Raw genomic sequence first — 23,767 nt, forward strand, 5'->3', positions numbered from 1 at the left:
TGTCCTTTTAGGATTTCTATAACTAAATGTCCAGTGAGCAGTTCAGGTCTTGATTATAGATTAAAGTTTTGATTTTTCTCCCATTTCTGACCTTGCTTTTTATCTAATTCTAAATTTTTCCATTCTCTCTCTCTCTCTCTCTCTCTCTCTCTCTCTCTCTCTCTCTCCCTCCCCATTTTTATCTTTCCCTCTCTCCATCCTTTCCTCTTTCACACACACACCAGCTATTAACTCTTATTTAATTTTCATTCATCTTTAGGCATAATTAGCACAATGCTCAATATGTAATGGTTGCTCAATCTGTAAATTCTTGTTTGTTTTCTGGCAACATTAACCTAAGTTATGCTAAATTTTTTCTGATTTGTAAAGTTATTTCTGAGTGTTACTCTTAAACTAGCCTAAGAGGAAAACAAAAACATTGTTGCTTGGAAAAAATACAATACACTCAAGGAATTGTCCAGAAAAGTCTAGCCAAAATATAAGATCAAAAGAAATATGGTTTATGAAATTTACTTGGGACCTCCTGTATGTTGATCTTCTAAAGCTGACTTTGTTTTGGTCTTGCTTGAAGCACAGGATAATTTGCTTGCTTGGATTGTCATTGAGTCTAATAAGCATTGGTCGTTAATAAAACCTTTTGAGAACATGATAATGGCTTAGGAAAAGTACATTTATATAGTAAAAGTTGAAGGCAAATGATTCTTGGGAGAAAAGCTTTCAGAATTATGCACAGAATGAAATTTACTGAACTTTTAAAGATCCAATGGGAGAGAATATGAATGCAGGTATGCTTGTTTAACTGACTTGAGCTGAGCTTTTCCACCCAAAATAGATATATTTTACATAAGAATGCTATATATTGGTTTATTATAAGTTACAGGAACCAGGTTTCCTGTATAAAGATTGCTTACTTCATTTCAAATTCATTACTGAATTCATGACTCCTTTGCTCTTTTTTAGAAAAAGATATTTCCCCAATGGATGCATTTTACTTCCTTTCAACCTGCTTCTTTACCTCCTCCAAAATTCTAAATTCTGACTATTAAAGATGATTTAATGAGCTGAGAGTAGGTGTGCTCCGCTTCTGCGATTCCCAGGGTCTTGTGCATTCCTTGGTCCTGTCATTGCTTTGATTGCTGCTCTTGTTGGCTAAACCACCACTTTCTCAAAAGTAAGACCTGGCTGTAACTTCTAAATGTGCATGAGTCTTGGCCGGTACTTGATTTATGGCCAATATACAAACAAAGGCTTTCAAATGAGCATGACAAGCTAGGCACTCAACATACTTAATGTCGGTATGCTTGGCCTTGGAGAACAAGACATTAACTATCCATGGTAGGTTTCCACACTTAAATCCCATTGAAAACACATCATTCCATCTATGAAAATAGCACTTTGACAAGTTGTTATTTTCTGACATTTGTATTCTCTTTGGCTAACTGCAATTCTTTTTCCCCTTTTTTACTCATATTTACTGTGTTCTTGTGTTTAAGGTAGTTTTTATGACAACTGGACAGAGATAAACATCATCCCAATAGAATGAGTCACATACGAGTAATAGTTTTAAGTAAATAGAAAAATCTACTCTACCCACTCACAATTGAACTTGATACTATAATAGTTACATGATTACTCACTTCTATCTGGTTGGTACTTGCACATTTATAGTGCCTCTTTGTAGAAAATATTTTATTTAAAATAGCACATGCAATACCACAAACATTGCAGGAAGATGTGTTTCTTGGGGAAAAAAGAATGATGTAAATTAAGATGGTAGAGTTTAAATTGACCTGAGATAATACAATTTAATTACTTCAATGACTCCCCAAGGAATTATGTGGGTCACAAGTCAGAAAATTAAGCAAACCAGGATTGCTGACACACTGCAGAGATAGAGGCAGGAGGGAGTTGGTCTTGAAGGTGGAACAGGAGAAAAGGCCGGGTTGGAAAGACTGAGTTTATGTTCAAGGAAGATATAGTGTGTCAATAGTTGTCACAATGAGTTCTGAGTTTCAGCATCCCTGAAGAATAATAAATCAACGATCTGCTCCATCAGATGAAAGTGAGTGTATTACATCAGTGAGGCTAATGTACAAGAAAATTATCTGGGGGAATTAACTAGCCTCGCTTCATGGCTCCTGGAGGAAGCAATAGTACTAACTACCCTCAAAGTAATGAGGAGGTTGTTAGCTCTAGGCACTTTCATGTAAAATATCCTTATTTGATGTCCTGCTAGAGCCCAATTCACTGTTAGCATTCTTAGCCTAAATACGCCATGGCATGGCTGGGTTTTGCTATCATATCTTAATTAGCAGAAAATGCTAAAATGTCCTTTTCCGAGTCATTCCAACTGAATCATGACATCATGAGTAACTTTTCAAAAACATCCTTTAAATCTGGAGATAAGGGGGATAACAATTAAAAATTTAGAGGAAAATGTTTCTGTTCCAAGTCCTGTCTGGCAGAAGACACACTACAGACCTGGGCAGATTCTACATGAGAGTTACTAATGCTCTTATGTCAGCAAATATGTTTTTCTTTTAAATACCCTACACAATGGAATACTACCAAGCTATACAAAAAATAAAAAAAAAATGATATCTTGCCATTTGTGACAGTATGAAATGAACTGAATGGATGGCATGATGCTAAGTGAAATAAGTCAGAAGAAGAAAGAAAAGTAACAGATGCTTTCACTTGTGCATGGAATAGAGAGAAACAAAGCAAAGGACCGGAGAAAACTAAACCAAAACTAACCATAGAAATTTGACTGCAGAATTGAAACTATGGGAGTGAGAAGAAGGGGGTAGGAACAAAGAGAGGGGGCTCCAGTGGTCTAAGTTAAAGAACCAGGGGTGCTTTCGTGGTGGCTGTGGGTGGCACATCTAAGGAGGTGAGAATATAGTCCCCTAAATCATACGGTGTTGTAAACCAATGTCACCACAATACAAGCATATACCCTTCAAGTTCTCCTCCTCTTGCCCATTATAGCCATCATACCTGCACCATATCCACCTTCATATCACCCAAATATTCATCATAGCTTATATTCCTCACTTACTCTGTGCCAACCACTGAGTTTATTTCTCCATCCATTCTGTTTAGTTGCAATGATCAAGAGTCTGGCATATTGTAATCATGTCCTAATTACAGTCCCTCAAAGTTCCTTCCATATTAAAGACATGCTTATTACAAACAAGTCTAACTATTTACTCTTCCTATTTAAAATCCCTCCATGACACTCTCTCCACTCATCCAGTCTCCTGCTAGACTCCATGCATCTGCAAGAAAGTCCACACTTCTGGGAATGACATACAAATATGGGAATGACATACACCATGGCCCTGGTTTTCCCCTAAGATATTGGGTAGCATCTTTGGCTGTGTTCTCCTCACATTCATCTCCTCTAGTGCCTGCAGTACTATTTGCTCCTCACTACTCTCCCATGTATTTTAATGCAGCCTGCTCATTCTGAAATGTCTTCACACTCAAGTTCACCTGGTAGCTTTCTACTCCTTCAACTATGCTGTATGGTTACCTGGTAAAGTTTCCCCTGTATTTTCAGGAAGGTACCTCTACTTCCTCTGTATTTGATTAACTCTTGCTTTACTGCTCACATTGCAAATTATGCTTTCATTTATCACCAGCTTATTTTGCCTTTAAAACATACAACTGTAAAATCCATGTCCCTAAAATCCAGTGTAAAATGTGTTGAAGAGTAAACACTCAATAAGTATTTGTAGATTGGAAAAATGTACTTATGAGGAAAACTTAACATTTTAAATATAAGCCTTGTTTTTATTGAATTAACATTATTTTCAATAAGAAAAAAATGCCACAAACATGTTTGCTTATGTCATATCCACAGATTGACAGATTAACACTCTTCAATTTTATAGAATAGAATCTCCAACTTTTCCCACTTATTATACCTCTGTGAGAATTAGCTGTCTAATTTTCTGTATTATTTAAACAGTAAAATTTTACTAAAAATAATACAGCTGTATAAACATAAGCTGAGATGACCCTTTGAGTAGGCACTTTGCAAAGAAGTTAATGTCTTCTTAGATATAAGTGCTGTCAATAGTAACTAGCAACAAAGAATTTAAGATGCAAACTTCAGCATGTCTACCTCATCATATCAGAAGTCTCATTGCAAAATGGATATAGTTCATTCCAGAAACTATTTATATACTTACTTTTTTCTATTTTCCTAATGTTAATAAATACTTAAACAGTATTCACAATCCCTCTCTATGCAAAATGTTTTAATATTTCTTCTCATAAGGATACTTCCTCCAGCTGGATCAAACCAGGTCAAATGAATTTTATCGCTGTATGTACACCTTCTGGACCAACTGAATCCCCTGAAATTTGTATTTTATTTGGAATAAAGTTCCCCCAAATATCTGACCCTTGAGCAAACATTTCTACAATCTCAAATTGATTTTCCTCTAACACTATTTGCCTTGTGGCTCAACTAATGACATCCAATGATAGGTGGTATTCCATCATCTACACATCTACCCACACAATATTTGTTGTTTATTCAGTAAATATTTCAGTTGCTATTTTTTAAGCCACTATCCCATTACAATTTCTCAGTAACTTCCCACCCCTGAGGATTGGCACCATCTTATCAGCATCTCTCCATTCCTGTCCTGTCGCAAGAACTCCCTCAATTATTTATAATATTAGGATGTGGGTCATTTTTCCTTTACTTCCTTTCCTCTATCCTTGGTTGGTTATATGACCTTTCACAACAATGACTCTTCTGACATATGGATTCCATGCTTTTTGATGCCCCACATTTTTCTGCTCTTCAGTTACCTACTAGTCTATACTTTCAGCTTCACAAATGTTCTTTAATCATAAATTCTCACATTCACCCTTTAAGATGACCTCCTCTTTCCCTTTCATGAAAGTTCTCTTTTTGAAACTAAGTGTTATACTTTCAATAAATATCTACCAAAGAGCTTACAATGGCATAATCCTACATTCAAGACATACACACAGTGTAAGAATCCTGTTCTCCTGGGCCTAATAGCTGCTAAAAACTAATGAGGGAGGAGGCTGAGAAGAAAATTACCATTATCTAAGGTCAGATAAGTACCACAAGAAGTGAATTTAAAGGAGATGTTGGAACTCCAGGACAAAGAAATACCAATTAGATATGTTTGGAACATTTTTTATAGGACTTCCAACTCAAAAACTTCCATCAAAGCACCTACTGAAAATGGCCTCAAATTTATATAAATAACCTTTTTTGCACATAGCACAAATGGCCAAAGAGTGTATGCCATCATTGGTTTTATAACTATTTCTACAATTTACATTCTTCTAGCAGATTAACATTCAGTAGGTCATAGATCTCTTTAAAATGCATAGTTACTTGGTAGATTTATTTCTATCTATTGTAGTTTTTAGCAATTTTGTGCAAGCTTCCTCACAAAAGCCTTCTAAAGCTTTAACTTCATTATATCCGTTTTACTTGTGAGGAAACTAAAAATTAATAGCTAGGTTATTGGCCTAGTACATGACAGAACTAAATTGAGGTTCAATAAAGATGTATAACTGTCCCTGAATATTGCCTTTTATTTCTTCATGGATGTAGAGCTGGGCTACATGTCCCAACTTCCAATATACTTGACTGTGAGCATGAGTTCTAGCTGACAGAATGTGAGTGAACGTGGTAAGGGACACTTTTGTGTCTGGTTCTAACTTTCCACTTCCTGAGTTCATTTCCTTTTCCAGATGACATGGATGGCAGTATCTTCTAGGACAAACTTGAGAGTTGGCAAAGCCACTGTCTGCGTCTGCATTTAATCCGTTTTGCTATGATACATCATGAAGCATCTAGAAAAATCTACTGTGCATCATTAGTGAGTGAAAATGAAAAGGGAAAATACCATCCCAGTGTTACTACAAAAGTGCATTTCACTTCTTGAACCACTGAAAGCATCCCCCAACATCACTGATCACAGTTTAAGATCCATTACACTAGATTAATGGCAATGCTGCCTCCAATTTTATTCATTATGCACAACTCAAAATCCTTATAAAATCCACTAAAATTTTGAACTATTTTCTCAGAAACATGAACATAAGAAAACTATGAAAACAGTTTTCATGGTTTGATGAGTCCATGTGCTCGGGACCCAATGTTTTGTGTTCTCCATAAATAAAAAGCTGAAAACTTACCCACCCACCCCCAGTCAGATGGTAGTTAATAAAGGGCCTTTAGGAGGTGATACAGTCAAGAAATTAGGATCCTTACAAAGGTGATTTGCCCTCACCCTGATGCCCTCTGAAGACACATCGAGAAAACAGCTGACTAGGACAAAGGAAGCAAGCACTGGCCATACACAGGATGTGCTGGCACCCTGAGCTTGATTTCCAGCCTTTAAACTGTGAGAAATAAATTTCTGTTTTTAAGTCACTCAATCTATGGTATTTTGTTAAAGCTGCCTGAACAGACTAAGAATCACAAAAGCCACTCCATGGAAGTTAAATGTTCTCTCTGGGGAAAATGTCATGTCTTTCTCACTTTGTATTTTCTGTAATACTGAGAACCTCACACCTTATACTGTGTATAGTTTCAATAAGTACATGGTTTCAATAAGTACATACTAGAAACATAAAATATTAGAACTAAAGGATCTTTTGAGACCACATTATTCAAACTTCTCATTTTTCCATTCGGATTCTATAAACCTGGGGAAGGTAGTGACTCCCCCATAGACCCATGGAGGTGATAAATAAGTGATGTGGAAATAAACATGCACCTGTAAAGTTACCACACATCATTCACGTGAGAATTATTTAAAACTTAAGTGATATAAAGTTATGACTTGAAAGAGACAAAAAGGTAAATGGTAAACATATTTTTAGAATTTTATATATGTTTAGATATAAAGTTAGATATAAATTTTTATTTTTTTTAAAGTTTTATTTATTTATTTATTTATTTATTTATTTATTTATTTTATTTATTTATTTATACAAGCACTGGGTACAGTCAGAAGCGCGGGAGGGTGAGAGAATTCACCAGAGCCAGAGCGGGGAGCAGAGCGGGCAGAAGGAGCGAGGTACACTGCTGAGGGGAGCAGCGGGCGGCAGGAGAGTCAATCCTCCGGTGGTCCGGAGGGTCGGGGAGCAGCCGGGGATTGAACCGGCGCTGCAGAGGCTGCGGGCAGCTTCGCAACCCAGCGCTCAGCTGCTGCGCCACCGGGGAGGCCCTAGATATAAATTTTTAGATATAAAGTTATGTCTTCAAAAAGAGAAAAAGGTAAACAGATTTTTAGAATGGTAGAACTTAAGAAGATAGAGATCATCTATCTCAATTATCTCATTTGTTAGAAAAATCTGTAAGATCTCAAAGGAAAAAAAGACTCAAAATTAAAAAAATGTTAAAATTTGGTTTACTAATACTGAAATGCATTATTATGACTCATATTGCCTTTGAAGTGATTCACATTTTTGTAGAATAACAATAATTCTCATTTTGAAGCAAATTAGCAAGGAAGGCAATTAGTGTGCTCTCTCAGAAAATAAAAGCAAGAGTTTCAGACTCTATCACAATAATCCATGTTACAAATTTTATTCACTTTTATTCAGCTTTTCCAAACCTAAATCTAAGATAGTTGAGCCTGGGAAAATAATTAATCTAAAGTTCCACCTTCTTTTGTCAAAACAGTATAACACACAAATAAAGTCATTTTAAAATAGCTTATTCTTATTCTGGCAAATTGGCTCAACAAAGTGATTGTGAAATCCAGTGCCTCCCCATACTTCATGCAGACTTATTCAAATCACTGTAATAGATTTTCTGCTTTTGGGAAATGAGCAAATAAATGGCAGGATCCTTTCTAATAGCAATTCTCGACATTCTTATTAAAGTTTTGTGTTAAGTGCCCAGATACATTAAATCAATCCATTACTTTCCATCCAGAGAGACAGAGCAGAGCTCTGCAGTAGAAAAGAAGCTGTAAGAAATCAATCTCTGGAATGTGCTTCTTTTAACACATCAGGCTCTTGGTTAATTGAGTTTTAAAAAGATCTAATGGATATTTGGACTTGAATTCAATGTCCCTGACAAAATATTTTGCCATGAAATGAGAAAGTTTATTTTCCTAAAATAACTCCTTGACAATGAAATGACTTATCCATAATATTTTTACTATTTGAAAAAGTGTAAGGACCCAGACAGCATTACAAAATGAAAGCTTTATGTTGTACATTGACCTCAGACACCTGGTGTGGCGTCCACATGTTTTCCTGTGGAAAGGCAGACAATGAGATATAATATTGACATTCTCTTTGAAATTCTCCAGGGCCTACTAAAGAACACTGTCTGTTAGAGGTAGAAAGTTCACTGAAGAACCCCCAAAAAGCATGCAACCTCAGTCAATTCTTCAGACCTGAACTTACTCTGTTTTCTGGCAGAAACTTGATATCAAAGAAAAAAACTAATTGATTTCTTCATGATGGGCAAATAAGAAACAATAATATAATAGAAACCATCACACATGGGCCCAAAGCAAAACCTACAATTTATTTAACACAGAGACATAGAGAGCCAGAAATTTGACAGCAATTTGAATCCATGCCACTGACACATAGAATCATTTTACTAGAAATACAAAGGTGAGTAATTGTCTTCATATAGGACAGTGACTGACACATAGAAGCATTGAATAATAGTTGCTAGTGTCATTCTGTTGTTATTGGAAGTGGCAGTGAAGAAGAGAATAAAGTATCTGTTTATCAAATACTATATGCCAAACATGTGTCCCTTTATACCAGTTTTAATTCTCAATAATTCTCCAAGTTCCTTGACAACATCTTCATTTTAAAGATGAAGAGTCTGATGTGAGAGAAAAGGTACTTTGGGTCAGTTTACTGAACTAGTAAATGGCAGAACTGGGATTCAACAGCATCAATTATTGCTCAAAGAGATTTATCACTTGCCAAGAAAGTGCAAGGCAATTTACATGGATTGTCTCATTTATCTGCCCATAACTTTATAAGATATATACTGATATTTTACTTAAAAGGAGAGAAAACAAAAATTTGGAGAGGTCAAGGAACTTGCCTAATCACATAAATAGTTAAGTAGTTAAATGGTGATTTCAAAGGAGAGCATGTGGGGGCCTTTCTAGTGGCACAGAGGTTAAGCACTGGGTTGCGAAGCTGCCTGCAGCCTCTGCAGCTCTGGTTCGATCCCCGGCGGGCGACCAGGGAGGGTCCCACATGGCGCGCAGACCTTTCCTGCCACCCGCTGCTCCCCTCAGCAGTTTATTTCGTCAATCTGCCTGTTCTGCTCTCCCCTCTGGCTCTGGTGAATTCTCTCACATTCCCGTGCTTCAGACTGTACCCAGGGCTTGTATAAATAAATATATCTTTAAAAAAAACAAAGAAGAGCATGTGAAGCCAGAATTCCAAGCTCAGCTCCCAGCTACCTCTCCACTGTGTCTGTTAATATCAAAAATGGTTCTCTTTCCTCTTCATAAATCAGAGGTAAAAAAAGGTAAAATTCACACATTCTGCTTTCTTCTCTTCCTCTGATTCCCCAGACAGTATGTCCTTATAACAATAGGCCTTTGGAGAGTTAAAAGATTTAAAAGATAATAACGATGACTTAGCTGAACTAAAAAAGCCATTTCGATTGCTAAAGGGAATGCTTTACAGAAGAACTAAAAGGATTTTACACAGTGTAGACCCTCATTCATCTTGATGGATACTCTTGTAATCTATTTCCCAATCATAGTCAAATCAAGACCAATGATAATTCATCAGCAACTCAAGAGAGTGTGGAGTCAAAGACAACTTAAAGCAACTTCATATGTGTTTTATGTGGCATTTAGCACATAGTTCAAGTTCAGATATTATTTTGTTGGCTACAATCAAAACACACTGGTATATTAATGAGGCATCTTTTAGAAATATAAAAATTGTGTAACCATGTGGAAGAATATGCTGTAACATACTGCCATTTCTAATGTTTCCATATTTTCATTACACTAATGAAAGCTCTACCTTGTCAAGGCAAACTGTAATGTGATCTTGGCAACCTCTGCTGCAAATCCAAGCCCAGTCCCACACAATTGACATTCCTTGCACAACCGAGATTTCAATTTCTGCACTCTTGTTTTTGAAAACTGTGCTAGCTTGCTATAATTAAGGCTCTGACAGTCAGACAAATCTGCTGCAAGGAATGTTGCACATTTCATGAAAGTCTCCAGCTAAGCACATACATTTTCTGTTATAACCTGTGATGCCTGATGGTGTGAACACGTGAGAGAGAAAGGATATTCACCTGTTCTGAAAAAGGGATCCTCAGAGTCAGATTTTGTGGCATAAGGGAAATAAGTTACTGTGATAATATAGCAAAAGTGAGAACTTAGAAGTTATTCCAGACATGTTCTAAATATATCGTTAATAACTTAAATTCACTGGTATACTTGTTGACTGTCAGGGAACTTGGCCAGGGAGCTACCCACATGGCACAGCAGACCTCTCCTGACTCGCCTACTGCTCCCCTCACCAGTGTATTTCAGTCAATCTCCCTGTTCTGTTTCCCACTCTGTCTCTGGTGAACCCTCTCACCCCCTCCCACACCTCTGGCCTATACCCCAGTTCTGTATACATAAATAAATAAATCATTTAAAAAAAGAAGAAATAAAAAGAAAAAATAATTACATGGAACTTGTTAGACCATTAATATAAAATATTCTACTGATTGTAATCTAAGAGAATGTGATATAATTTTGGACATGAATTTAAAGCCCTCGACAGGATGATTGCCAAGATATGAGAAAGTAAGAAGGCACAGATGTTTAATATCTGCTAGGACAAGAAATGGTTGAGTTCTTTTATCAATTGCATTTACTTCTATTTCTCTACATTGCCAAACAAACCAAGGCAATAGGAAATGCAATCCATTAGACTTAATCATATTAAGTTCAAATCACATCTTAACTATCCATTTGAAGAAAAGTAACAGCAAAACTCAATAACAGAACAACAGAATAGCAATGATAAAATTTAAGTGCAATAATAGGATAGGAAACTCCTAAGAAATTAAGAAACAACAAATATACAGAGTTGTCAGTGAAAACAGTCAAATAGTGTCATTAAGCAATTTTGAGGATAAATGATTACCTTTCTATCAAATGTTTTTTACATGGTATCATAAAACTCTAGGTTTCTCTTTCATTAGTTGGACAAAACTTTTAAATGACAAAACATCAGTATGATAAGAATATTGAAAAATTGCAAATATTGTTTTCTTGTTTCAAAGATAACACAAGCAAATTTTAGGAAATTTCATAAGAAATTTGGGGATCAAAAATGTTTTAATAATAGTGTTTCCCATCATATGTAGATATGAAAATGCAGTCTCCTTCATTAGTTTATGGTTTCTTTTGAGGATTTAACCAATCATCTTATTCAAATTTGGGAATTCTATAAACTGTTAAGTATGTCTAGTCCAACAGCATATTCTGGAACCAGGGAGGAGTGAACCCTGGATTTAATGCAGGTCTAAATTGTAAATAGATATACCTTGACAACAAAAATTCCCATTTCTAGATCTTAATTTTCCCACCTGAAAACTGAGGAAATTGCAGGAGATAAAATCAGCAGACATAGAAAGGATCCATTTACACTCACCATTACCTTTATTTCCACATAAAGGGTAACTGTTTTATCTTTGTGTTAACTGTGATTAAGGCTTATTGTGGGCACTTTGGGTGGATCTGGAATACTGGGTTGATTTGAATAGTTTAGTCAACTTTCTGGTTCTTAAGTTTTTTTCAGTTTTGCTTTGTTTTATTTTGGTCTTTAAAATAGAAAATAAATTATTCTTTGTAAAATAATGCTATTTTATTTTGATTTTTGAACTGTGATATATTTCCTTAAAACACTTTACAATTCTAGAAATAAGGATTCTAAGATCAGATACAAATGGTTCCATTTAATTTATATTAGTAAATACCTCCATTTTTAATTATTTACTAATAGCTCTTCTAAGACTCAGAGAATATACTAGCATTAAAATCACCCTGGAGTGTAAGAGCTAACTCTTACTGGGTATATGTTAGACACAATACTAACACTATCTTCTTTACTCACCAAAGCAATTCCTAGAGTAACTTTTATTTTTTTTTCTGTAATAAGCATGAATATGATGCTGATAAGTCAAGCAGCATTTTGATGTTAAAATAGTAAATCATGTAATATCTTTGGCATTTGTATGAGGTTGTACCATAATTGTCCCTATTTTGCTAATAAGTTAACTGGGAAAGAGAGGTTTAAAAATTGCCCAACTCACACATTTAGTGAGCAGAACTGAAATTTGAACCAGAGACTAGTTTCCCAGACTGTGTCTTTAACCACTGCAGTAAGTGGATAATAGTTTCCTTAATAGTCACACACTATTATCCTAATTTAAAATGTGAAAACTTTGGCTATCAGTTAGCTTAGTACATTAAAAAAAGTCATAAAACTCTAAAAAATGAATGCTAAATTCCCACCTAGAACAGTCTGCCATCAAAGCCTTTGACTTTTACCACAATGCAACACCACTTTGCATTTTAAGGCAAAACTTATAAAGGTAATTAAAAAAATCTAAAGCCTTGAGAGGTTGACAAAGTTATCAGAAAGCTGGATAGAAACCTGATGATATCAAAAACTTACTGAGAAGAGAATACCTAGTATCTGCGACACTAGTGCTCTTTCCTCTTATTAAAACATAACCTGAAATGCCCCTGTGCCCACTGGAAAGCTAGCTAGATTCAAGACAGTGCCCAGCAGCTGCTGTGTCAGCATCAGCAGATCTGCCCTCACTGTGTCCTCATGTGGTACAGTTTGCAGGCCAACATCTCATATCTGCCTTTCGCCCAGTGCTGTTCTTAATTCCTGAAACACTCAAGCCTAGCAGCTCACACTGTACTTCTGCTTGCTTAGCTGAAAATGATGCCAATGCACCTGCTTAAAATAACAGACTGCTATGGACAGCAAAGACCACAACTCTCCAAATATTTACACTGAGTAGTGCAAACTGGTCCAACCACCATGGAGAGCTGTGTGGAGATTTCTTGACCTCCTAAACATAGAGCTCCCATATGATCCAGCAATTCCACTCCTAGGTATTTACCCAAAGGACACAGAAACATCAATTCCAAAGAGCACCTGCACCCCCATGTTTATAGCAGCACTATTTACAATAGCTAAGCTATGGAAACAACCTAAATGCCCAAAAATACATGACTGGATCAAGAAGATGTGGTACATATACACCATGGAATATCACTCAGCATTCAAAAAAGATAAACACATGCAATTTGCAGCAACATGGATGGAGCTGGAAGGGATCATGCTCAGTGAAATAAGCCAAAAAGAAAAATAAAATACAGGATGGTCTCACTCATAGCAGGAATCTAGAAAACTTAAATAAGGGACCGGGAAAAAGAATAACTATAAGAAAGAAAATACCAAAATCAACAAATAACTATGAACGAGAGACACTCTATGGAGGGTGGGGGGTGGGGAGGGGAGGGATTGGGGTCAAAATAAGGGGGTTGCAATTGTATGGGGAATATAAAAATAAAATTTAAATTAAAAAAGTAAATAAATAAGAACAGAGACTAGGTGACCAGGTGACTAGGTGACTAATTCAGACAATGATCACTTTAAAACACTTCGGTGACTTTGCTATCAATGTCCACACTACCCCCACATGCCCTTTCAATTTCACCCCTAGGTATCCACTCAAGGAATACAAAAACATGCATCTGAAGGGATTATATATGCCTCATTCATTGTAGCACTATTTAAAATAGCCGAGCTATGGAAACAACCTATGTTCCCAGGGAAACAAGCAGATTAGAAAGATCTAGTACGTACACACACACACACACACACACACACACACACACACACTTTCCATTTGTGAGAACAAGAATGGAACTGGAAATTATTTTGCCAAATGAAATAGATATAAGCCAAAAGGAGAAAGACAAATACTAGATGGTTTCACTCATATGTGGAATATAGAGAAGCAGAGCAAATGGTCAGATAAAACCAAACCAAAAACAAACACTAGAAATCTGACTGTAGATTTATCAGTACCAAAGGAAGAGAGAGAGGCTATCAGAGTGGAGGGGGGCACAATGGACTATCGTGGAGGAAGATGGGTCGCCTCGCGTTGGGTGTGATGTGGAAACATACACCTGAAGAGATTAGATCCTATTCCCCAGAATCATAGACAGTATTGCAAACCTTGTTAACTCTAAGTAAAAAAAAAAATAAATAAAATAAGTAAGAACAATGAATACAACTCAATCTCAACTTACTCCATGAAGCCTTCTCTTATTCCTCTACCATATAAAATAATATCTCATTTGAATTCTAGTAAGAACCTTTCCTATCTTCAACAACATCACCCTAAATTGCTGTTTGTCCTGATTTCTCCATCAAGATGGTAATCACAGAGCAAAGACTGCACTACAATATCCTATTATACTTTGGGCATAGTAAATTCTAAATATGTAGTAGACTCTAAAGTATTGCCCAGACTGAATTGAATTCTGATTTCATTGATTTGCCAATCTGGTTCCATCGCCAAGAATAGCATCTTACCCAATCAAATTTCTTTCTTGCTATTCTATTCAATGTGCTCTTCTACTCCAGCTAAATCCAACTCCTCTCTGGTCCTGTCCATTTCTTCTTTAATGACTTGCTGGTGTTGTCCTGGTTGGCATAAATAAGAAGAAATAAGAAGCAGCACAGAGCATATGTATAGAATTACTAGAGATATTGAATCCCTGTATTGAATTACTGCAGGAATAATCACCAAGCAGAAATGTAGAATTCCAGTGAGATTTTTTTCTATAATATTTTAATGAAATAAATAGCTCTCAAACATTTTTATACTAACATTTTCAATTCAGCAGGCATCGAATAATCCAGGTGTACAGCTCTGTGCCCAACACCACGATGAAAACCAGAGCAGGATTCAGCTCTAGGGTATCTAGAGTGCTCGCCATCACCCGGGGGGGGGCACCCCCACTCTCTCTGCATGATACCCCCAAGCATCATATAGGTAATTATTTAACACACATCAGAGTATGACCATGATAAACTAATCACAATTCTATTACCCATTGTTTAAATCATATACAACTCAGTTCTCTTACTGAATAGCAAATTGGGAAATAAACCTTTAGAAGGCATAGTCTTAAAGAGAAACTGAAGGACAGATTTGCAATTTTCTTTTCCTCTAAAACCTTTCCATTACTATTTTCTTAAAAAATAAAGATCAGCGAAGTTTGTGGAAAAATAAAATGAAAATAAGTGTAATTTGAAGATTTTCCAGTACTGTCCAGTTTATTCTAAATTATTTAACTCTCTCAATCTTTTTCTTCATGTTGCTATTTAATTTACATCTTAATTATATCTGAGTTACATGACATCATGTTTAGTAACCTTATCAGAAGAGATAATCTACACACACACACACACACACACACACACACATACACTTCACACTTTTTACTGGAGAATGATAATGCTCATAAATATTGTCAGAATTCTCCAGAAAACTGCTTCCCATTTTTTTAAAGAATAAAATTTTAATAACTACTATTTCTAATTTTTCAATCTGTTTCTCCTATCCTGATCCAAATATAAGACCAATATGTGAACTTTATAAAGGGGAGGTGTTGGGTAGGCAATTTCCATGGGCATTTACTCTGTGCCTGCTTTAGACCACAATGCTCATTTTACTCTATTTGCTCAGAAAGAGCTAGTCTGTCAGATTACTATTAAGTAATGAACAGTGACAACAATTCATGGTAAGAGAAAAACTGAATTCAAAGAAAATAAAATACATTCAACGCCTCTTGGGATCTTGGTGTAGATAATCACTCATTTTCATCTTCCCACTAACCCTTCTTTTCACTTCCTATTTCTTCTACACAGGATGTAAACCAAAAAAACTCTTTGTCCTCAACTTTTTGATTTGTGACCTCACTCTATGTACCCCATTGGGCCACACAAAGAGTCACAAACAAAATCATCTCAAGTTCCTCCCCTGAGTAATGATCTCTCTACATTGCTAAATACTTTCATAAAAGGATTAATACATTGGTCCCCTCCAACCCAATCCTTAAAAAATTAAGGAAACAACATAAAAATATATTTCAAACCATTCATTCTTCAAGCAATTCCAACTTTAAGTCCATTTTTTGTATGCATCAGGTGTCATAATTTGTTCTGTAAAATGAGGATTTAAGTATGCAAAGCAGTAGTAAGATTTTATATGGATATACTACATTTCAGAAAGTAGATTCTGAGACCATGTGAGATTTTTAAAAAACTGTTTGGAGGGGTTCCCTGGTGGTGCAAGGGGTTAAGTCTCAGCACTATGAAGCTATAGGCAGCCATTACAGCACAAGTTCAATCCCCAGCCAGGGAAATGACCCACATGGTGCAGCAGACCTCTCCTGTCTCGCCCACTGCTCCCCTCAGCAGTGTATTTCAGTCAATCTGCCTGTTCTGCTCCCCACTCTGTCTCTGCTAAATCCTCTCACTCCCTGTACCTCTGGCCCACATCCCAGCTCTTGTACATATAAATAAACCAAATAAATCTTTCAAAAACAAAATGAATTAAAAAATAAAAAAAAACTGTTTAAAATTTCCTCTACTTTTATAAATTATGGGGGTGATGAAGTTTATAGATATGGGTACACCTTGACTGATGGGGAAAATACTGCCAGACACATTTTCTACATCACAGGTTTTGAGACCTAAATGCAATTCACCCATAGTTCACATGAACTTCAAATATAAAGAGCAACATCTAGAGAAAAATTCAATACAAATTTTAAAAATGGTCAACATTTTGATTTGCATATTCATGGTCATCATGCTTTGTCCTAACTCTGCAGTAGCAGAGAAAGGTGACCTAGAACTTCTGTTATATTTACCACACTTATTTTCCATTCAGATTAGTGTTGACAAGTCCTACACATCATAGAAAATTAAATATTTATTCATTTGATTATGATGTGATTTTAGATTTCCTTGTGTTTGTTCAATGATATAGACATGCATCCCCCAATCAAATACTTTATGGAATATTACTGTACTTGTAATGAATATACTCTAGTTCTTGTTCAATATTGACTCAATAATGGTTTACCATTCCTAATCAATTTAAGTGGAAGGCAAAGGACAGGAGCTTCACTCACTTTCTGGCTTACATTTAAAGTTTAAGTACTTTTGTTTCTAGGTGACCAGATACCTTAACTCACATTTATTTTTGACTGACCTTGAGGAATATGGAAAAATAATTATATACTGTATTGGAAAGGCCTATCAGGAAAGGAAGGATCATATAAGGAATATTAGAATATGTCAGTCTTGTACATAGGGTTGATTTTTTTTTTACTATCATTCTTAAAGTCAGCTGAGACATAACAGAATCTAGAATTTTCATCAGTGGAGCCAAGATTTTATTAAAAATTAAGCTCAAAAATATGACAAGTGCTACATTCAGTGTATCACACCATATACTAAGCATACAAGAAAGGGTTTCAACTGAAAGGAATATAACAAAGTAGGACAATTGCATTATAAGTAATTTTGAAATCAGTGTCTCTTTCTTGGGTGGTAAATGGATCAGAGAAAAAATGAGAAATATTTTAGGATAGTTAGTTCTACATCCAAAGTGTTTTTAAGCATATGGTATACAACTGTTTTATGTAAATTGATGGTGGGAGACCCTGTATTGTATAGACCTTAAATAGTCTTTCTGGACTAAGCATTTATGCTGACTTATTTGCCTATTTATGCCTAGTTACTTTGATCCTTCTCACAGTTCTTTTGGCAAATGCTTATGGTTCCCTGTAGGTAAAATAAAGATAACCTTCTTACTTGTACCCTTACAATATATTTTTCTCCAACTGCTCTTTGTGATTTTTTTTTATACCATTCTGCATTGTAGAGTTGAATCAATTGTGGGGAATGTGCTGAATGTCCATCCATAAGGGAAGAAAGATTAATGACATCTAAATGTGAACAGACAAAAGCAATTTACAAGAGTGAGTGAGGGTCATATTTTATCATAGACAGGTAGCTTATTCCAACTTTGCAAACTGTTACCAAAAATAAACACCACCACAAATTTTTAGGCTTTCCATCCCCATGTAAAATCACTTTGTGTTCTAGACAAATGATGCCTACAATGCTTTAACCCTGAACTCAATCTCTGTATGTTAATGAAGACTGCAATAGATTGTTAAAGTACTTCTTGAAGCAGAAAGCAACAGAAAAAGCATTTTCTTTCCTAATCCACTCCACAGGTTCTGTACTTCACCCAGCACGAAAAGGAGTATCAAATTGTGTTTCTCACTGTGTAGAAAACCTTTAATGCATGGTCTAATAATTTTGCATTTTTTTAATTTTCTTTCACCTTGGACATTGTCCTGGTTCCATTGAACTGTGGCTTCTAATCAGTGTACCATATGGTGCTGGCTTTTATCTTTTGGTAGTCATAATAGAAGGTGTTAGAAAGTATGTCATATGGAAGGGCATTGGTAAAATCTTTCTAGCACAAATCAAAACACAAAAGCATGCATTCCTATGATATTGGATCTCTCCTCACTTTGCTGGTGAGACCTCTAGCATAAAGTCCATTCTAGCACCCACTAAATGACCTGGGTGAAATACTCTCCTTATGCATATTTGAGGTCAGGGCAGAACAGTTAGACATTTGGAATCAAGGTCAATGTATATAAGGATATCTACCACTGCATAGCTGATGATCTAAGATTTAGAGGGATTATCTATCTATCTATCTACCTATCTATCTATCTAATAGATATCTATTATCTATATCTGTAGATATATCTGAATATATAGATATAAATTACCTAGCGCTTGAAGGATTAGCAGTTTACAACAACATCAATTTATTATCTTTGTTTTTATGAGTGAGGAGTAAGTTCAGGCACAGAATGACTGGGTTCTGTGATAACTACAAGACCAACCTTATGGTACCAGCCAGGCTCTCTTCTCAATTAGAGCTTCAGATCCTTTTATAAAACTCATGTGATTGTAGTAGAATTAAGTTCCTTGCAGTAACATTGAGGTCACTATTGTTTTTCAGCCACCAGCTTTGACCTCTTTCAGCTCCTCAAGGTCATCCAGTTTCTTGGGCTGTGCCTTTCCATCTTCGAAGCCCACAAAAGAGATTCTTCCTTCTGCTTATTCCATTTTCCACATTTGTAATCTCTGTTGCCAGGATAAGTCTTCCCCTTTTAAGGGTTAACTTGATGAGGTAGACTCAATGAATATCATCTACTTTCTTAAAGTTAACTCTGAACCAAATAACAAAACTGAATTCTGGGAGGGATATTATACATCACATAATTTTCACAGGTGCCCCTCGGAGTCAAAAGGAGGATATCATACAAGGATGTGGGTCTCTGGGGGTCACCTAAGAATGCTGTCTATTGCATAAGGTTTAAAGGGATGGTAGTGTTGAGAGTCCCAAGAAACCTGGGTAATGAAATCACAGCACAAGACAACACAAGTAGGATATGCTCCAGGAAGAATGACCAGGAAAAGAAGGGATAGAGCATCTTTGGAAATATGGAAGTCCATGAGTATTGACTAAACCTTCATTAAGTTTTAAAACAGGATATTTGACCAGGAATGACAGAGAAAAATTATTCTAGTTCACAATATTTCAATAAATGTTAATATTTGGTTAACTGTAACTTATCATTTCCTTATCAAAAGATGCTAGTACAGCACCCTGTGAATTCGGTGACCAAGCTAGAGCCTGCCTGTTGGGCTAAAGCCAATTTATAAAATATGATCAAGGCTGAATAAATCTAAGACTTCTACACCATTAACATTATCCAAAGAAGCTTCTGGATATTTTTTCAAACTAATAGCCAAACGGAGATCTCCTCAAATAGAGATTACAGATTAAGAGGGATGAAACTAAGGTGGTAAATGATCTGGGTATGAATCTCAGCTCTGTAACTCACTAGCTACATGACCTTGGGCATGAAATTCAACTTCATTTTGCCTTGCATATTTTGGATGTAAATAAAAAAGTCAAAAGTTATCAGGATTATATGAGCAGGAATATATACATGCAAATGTGTGTATGTGAACACAGTTTTAAATGTCTGGAATAGTTAATATGCAGTAAAAATCTGTCATGGTTACCGCTGGTGGTTCATATTCTTCCTAATAATCTGTGGAACTAAAATGTGTGTACTGGTATCTCAAAGAGCAATGATTATGTCACTGTCATAGCACTTTGTAGTCATTTGCCTGCTTATCCACTGAATCTTCTGGATGGCGAGTTTTCCTAAGGAAAGACAGTCAAGCTCCTCATTGAGCTGCACTTCTAGGTCCACAATAGAAACTTTATAAATAAAAGTTGCTTGAATATCACACCTGTCTCAGCAGTAAATATCTTTGCATTTGGCACTTCTAGCTGCTGACTCAGTTTACATTTGCATGTCTTACTATCTGAACTTGAATTTGTTTGGGGAGCAAAGTGCCATGCTCATTGATCCCCCCTTCCTTGTGGTACAGTTCTGACCAACAGATGTAGAGGGAAAAAAAAAAACGGGACTTTACTGTCCAGAATGGGGACTTGAAGAAGGAGGAGGACAGCCATTTTGTGACTCTGAGGCACTGACTAGAAAGGAAAAGACACAAGCTTAAGATGGGGGTGTGGGAAGATGGGGATCTGGGGCACTGGGACCTTGGCCATCTGAAGCAACACTGGTCAGCCTACCCCAGGATTTCCTGATATGTGAGAAAAATAAAGGCCCATTTGGTTAAACTGCATCAGATTTGTGTTACATGCTGCCAGGCACAAACACTAACTGATACATCAGTTTATTCAGCAGCAAAGGCCAAAGATCACCAAAGAGCTTGCAGAATACAGTTAATCCATATTAATGGCATCCTTCTGCCACTCAATAATACATAATTGGATGTGGAGCCACTGTGCAAGTAACTTGAGTGGGGGTGAAAGGAAGCAAACAAAGAATAATGCCTAAGGAAACGTTTAAGCATAACTTCAAGCAATATGGAGTAATCATCCATTGCTGGGCAACAGAGAGAGGTTTCAATTTAGCATCTCATTTCGCATATGATGTGCTATATAATTCAATCAGGCTGCTACAGAAAGGGAACCGCAAACAAAAAAGTGTAAGTGTGGCCAGAGATCTCAAGGGAATAGTAGGGGAAGAGATATTCCTCATAGTCAAGATGCAATAGCTCCTTTATGCAAATACACACCTCACACATTTGTGTAATGCCTTGTGTGTTTGTATATCCCTGCACACATATTAAGTGGTTTGAAATTCAGAATATCAATGTATTAAGAACACAGAGCTAGAACAAATTGCCTGGGTTTAAAATTCCACCTCTGCAATTTACTAGCTGTGCGTTCTCTTTTTTTTGAGCCTCAATTTCCTTATCTGTGCAAGGTTTAGAATAAACTACCCACAGGACTAATATAAGCATAGTATGAGTACATAGGATAGGGCTTGGTGTAGTCGTGTATGTATTAGCCACCATTATTTTTGCAATGCCATAGAAGTAAAGATGCTTTCAGTAGTTCAGGTTCATCAGAGTGGGCTTATTAACATATCTGTTTTTATGTAGATAAATGGAAAATACACTATGCTGGAATGCTAGTTTACATGTAGCAAGTATTTATGATTTTTTAAAAGTATCAGCAGCATCCATAAAACAGCCACCACTTATTGAATATTTACTAGGTGCTAGGACTGCGCTGGACAATTCACTTGCATTATCTCATTTAATCCTCACAACATCCATATACTACATTACTATGAGCCCTAGAAAGAACAAGGAACTTGCCTGTGGTAACAAAACAAGTAAGGAGAGGAATCAGAATACAAATCTGGCAATCAGCTGAAGCAACACAGAATCAGAATACAAATCTAATTCTCAGTTTCCAGAACCTGAATGTTTGTGCTTATTTCTGTTATTTTCACCTTTCAAACTATTTATTTCACACTATTTATTATATGCCCCACCTGAAAGATCAAAGGTTCTCATTTAGGAAACTCAAATAATTTTCGATTAATACAGAGGAATATTCAAACTAATTTTTATGAGCAAATCTGTTATTTACCATTGATCTCTTTTATGTACAGAGAAAAGTCATGCCAGGGAAAGTCAGAAAACAAACAATAGCTAGGTTGAAAATGCAAAACCTATAGTATTTATGCAAACCAATATTGGATGAAAAACAGTTCTTATGCTTCACGGAAGGAACAGTCAGTTCACAATAATTGGGTACAATAAACTTTCTAATAAACTTCTTCATATACACACACTTTTCTCGAACCAAGAAGCCCTGAGTTGCCTTGCCTGTTATCTACTGAGCTTGCTCTTGTGCAGTGGCCAATATAATTGCCTTAATAATGTGTCTAAACCAATGACATTTACTCAAGAGTATGACCTGACATCCATTCCACACTCCATTCATTATGGAGTGAGTGTGTTTGGCCAGATCTATATGAGCCGTTAAGAAAGGGCTGATTTTTTTTTCTAATCAGTGTTAATGGTGATCTCTTTTAACAGTGGAGGTCCAGAATGGTGTTATTTTGTTCACCATGTATGTAATACCTAGGAAATACCTGGTGCATAGAAGGTGCTAAATAAGTGTTTGATTAAAACAAAGAACAAAAACAACCTGAATGGTTTGCTAAAAAAAGAAAGGGAAAAATGACTCCTCATTCTTCTCTCTTTTCCTTCGCTTTGCACAGTTTAGGGGTGATGCTCCTTCCTCGGTGACCTCACCCCAAATATCTACTCACTGTCAAGACAACGGAAGGCCCAGGCCTCATGTACTATTCCATCCAGAGTGCACAAGTAGACGTGTGCAGCATAACAAACCACGAGATTAGATCCCGTGTGAGCTCCCTTTTGCATAATAAAATCCCACATGTTAAAATGCGAATTTATTTTAAGCTCGGGAAGTGCTGACCATATGCCTCAGTGGCTGAGGAGATGGCTACTTAATAGATAATCTGCAATGCAAGCCAAAGAACTAATCACGGCCATCTGATCATCATGCCCCATCAAAAACCAGAAATGAGGTGCCAGGGACCAGAGCCAGAAACTGCCAACACAACTCCCAGGCAGGGAGAGACTAGGAGCCTCAAGGATGGGGTGATACAATGAGCATCTCCCCACCCTCACAATAATAATACAACAATAGCAATAATAATAAAGCTGCAGTAGGAAGAGCTTTCCATGAAACATACACTCCACTAAAGCTGTCATTGCTGCAATCGTATCAATATTTAATTCTCTCTTATTGGGGCAACTGATGAGGACATTGATTCCCTAGGACAGTATGATATTTTCCCAAATCTACATCCTGCACTGTGGGGCTTCTTCTTCTGTTCTGTTGATAGAGTCCAAGTTCGTGACTAATATCCTAGAGAAAATGGCACATGGCAGATGCTAAGCAATGCATGTGAATTGAATGACTGTGTGACAGAGAGGTCAAATATCTTCAAACATTTTACTTAAGATAGACAAGCAAAAGATAAATGTGGAAAACAAGGAAATCCTAGAACTATCGAGCACATTTTTTCAGAAGCAGACATTTAAAGACCTCACCAAACACATTATCATTTTACTTCTCTGGGCTGTCAGCTGATTGGTTATTTAACTTGAGGAATCTACC

General features: G+C 36.4%; 1 long non-coding RNA gene across 1 annotated transcript in view; it reads right to left on the bottom strand.

Annotated features, from left to right (window-relative positions):
* Positions 1 to 14,454: 14,454 nt before the first annotated feature.
* LOC119261383 (uncharacterized) overlaps positions 14,455 to 23,767 on the bottom strand; it is a 54,204-nt gene continuing 44,891 nt past the window's right edge. Inside the window, exon 3 of the long non-coding RNA XR_005128997.1 lies at positions 14,455 to 14,754. This is a non-coding gene — a long non-coding RNA (uncharacterized LOC119261383). The remainder of the gene's footprint in view (positions 14,755 to 23,767) is intronic.

The sequence above is a fragment of the Talpa occidentalis genome, unplaced genomic scaffold (genome assembly GCF_014898055.3).
Source record: "Talpa occidentalis isolate TD23 unplaced genomic scaffold, MPIMG_talOcc4v2.1 talOcc4.6, whole genome shotgun sequence".
Classification (NCBI taxonomy): Eukaryota; Metazoa; Chordata; class Mammalia; order Eulipotyphla; family Talpidae; genus Talpa; species Talpa occidentalis.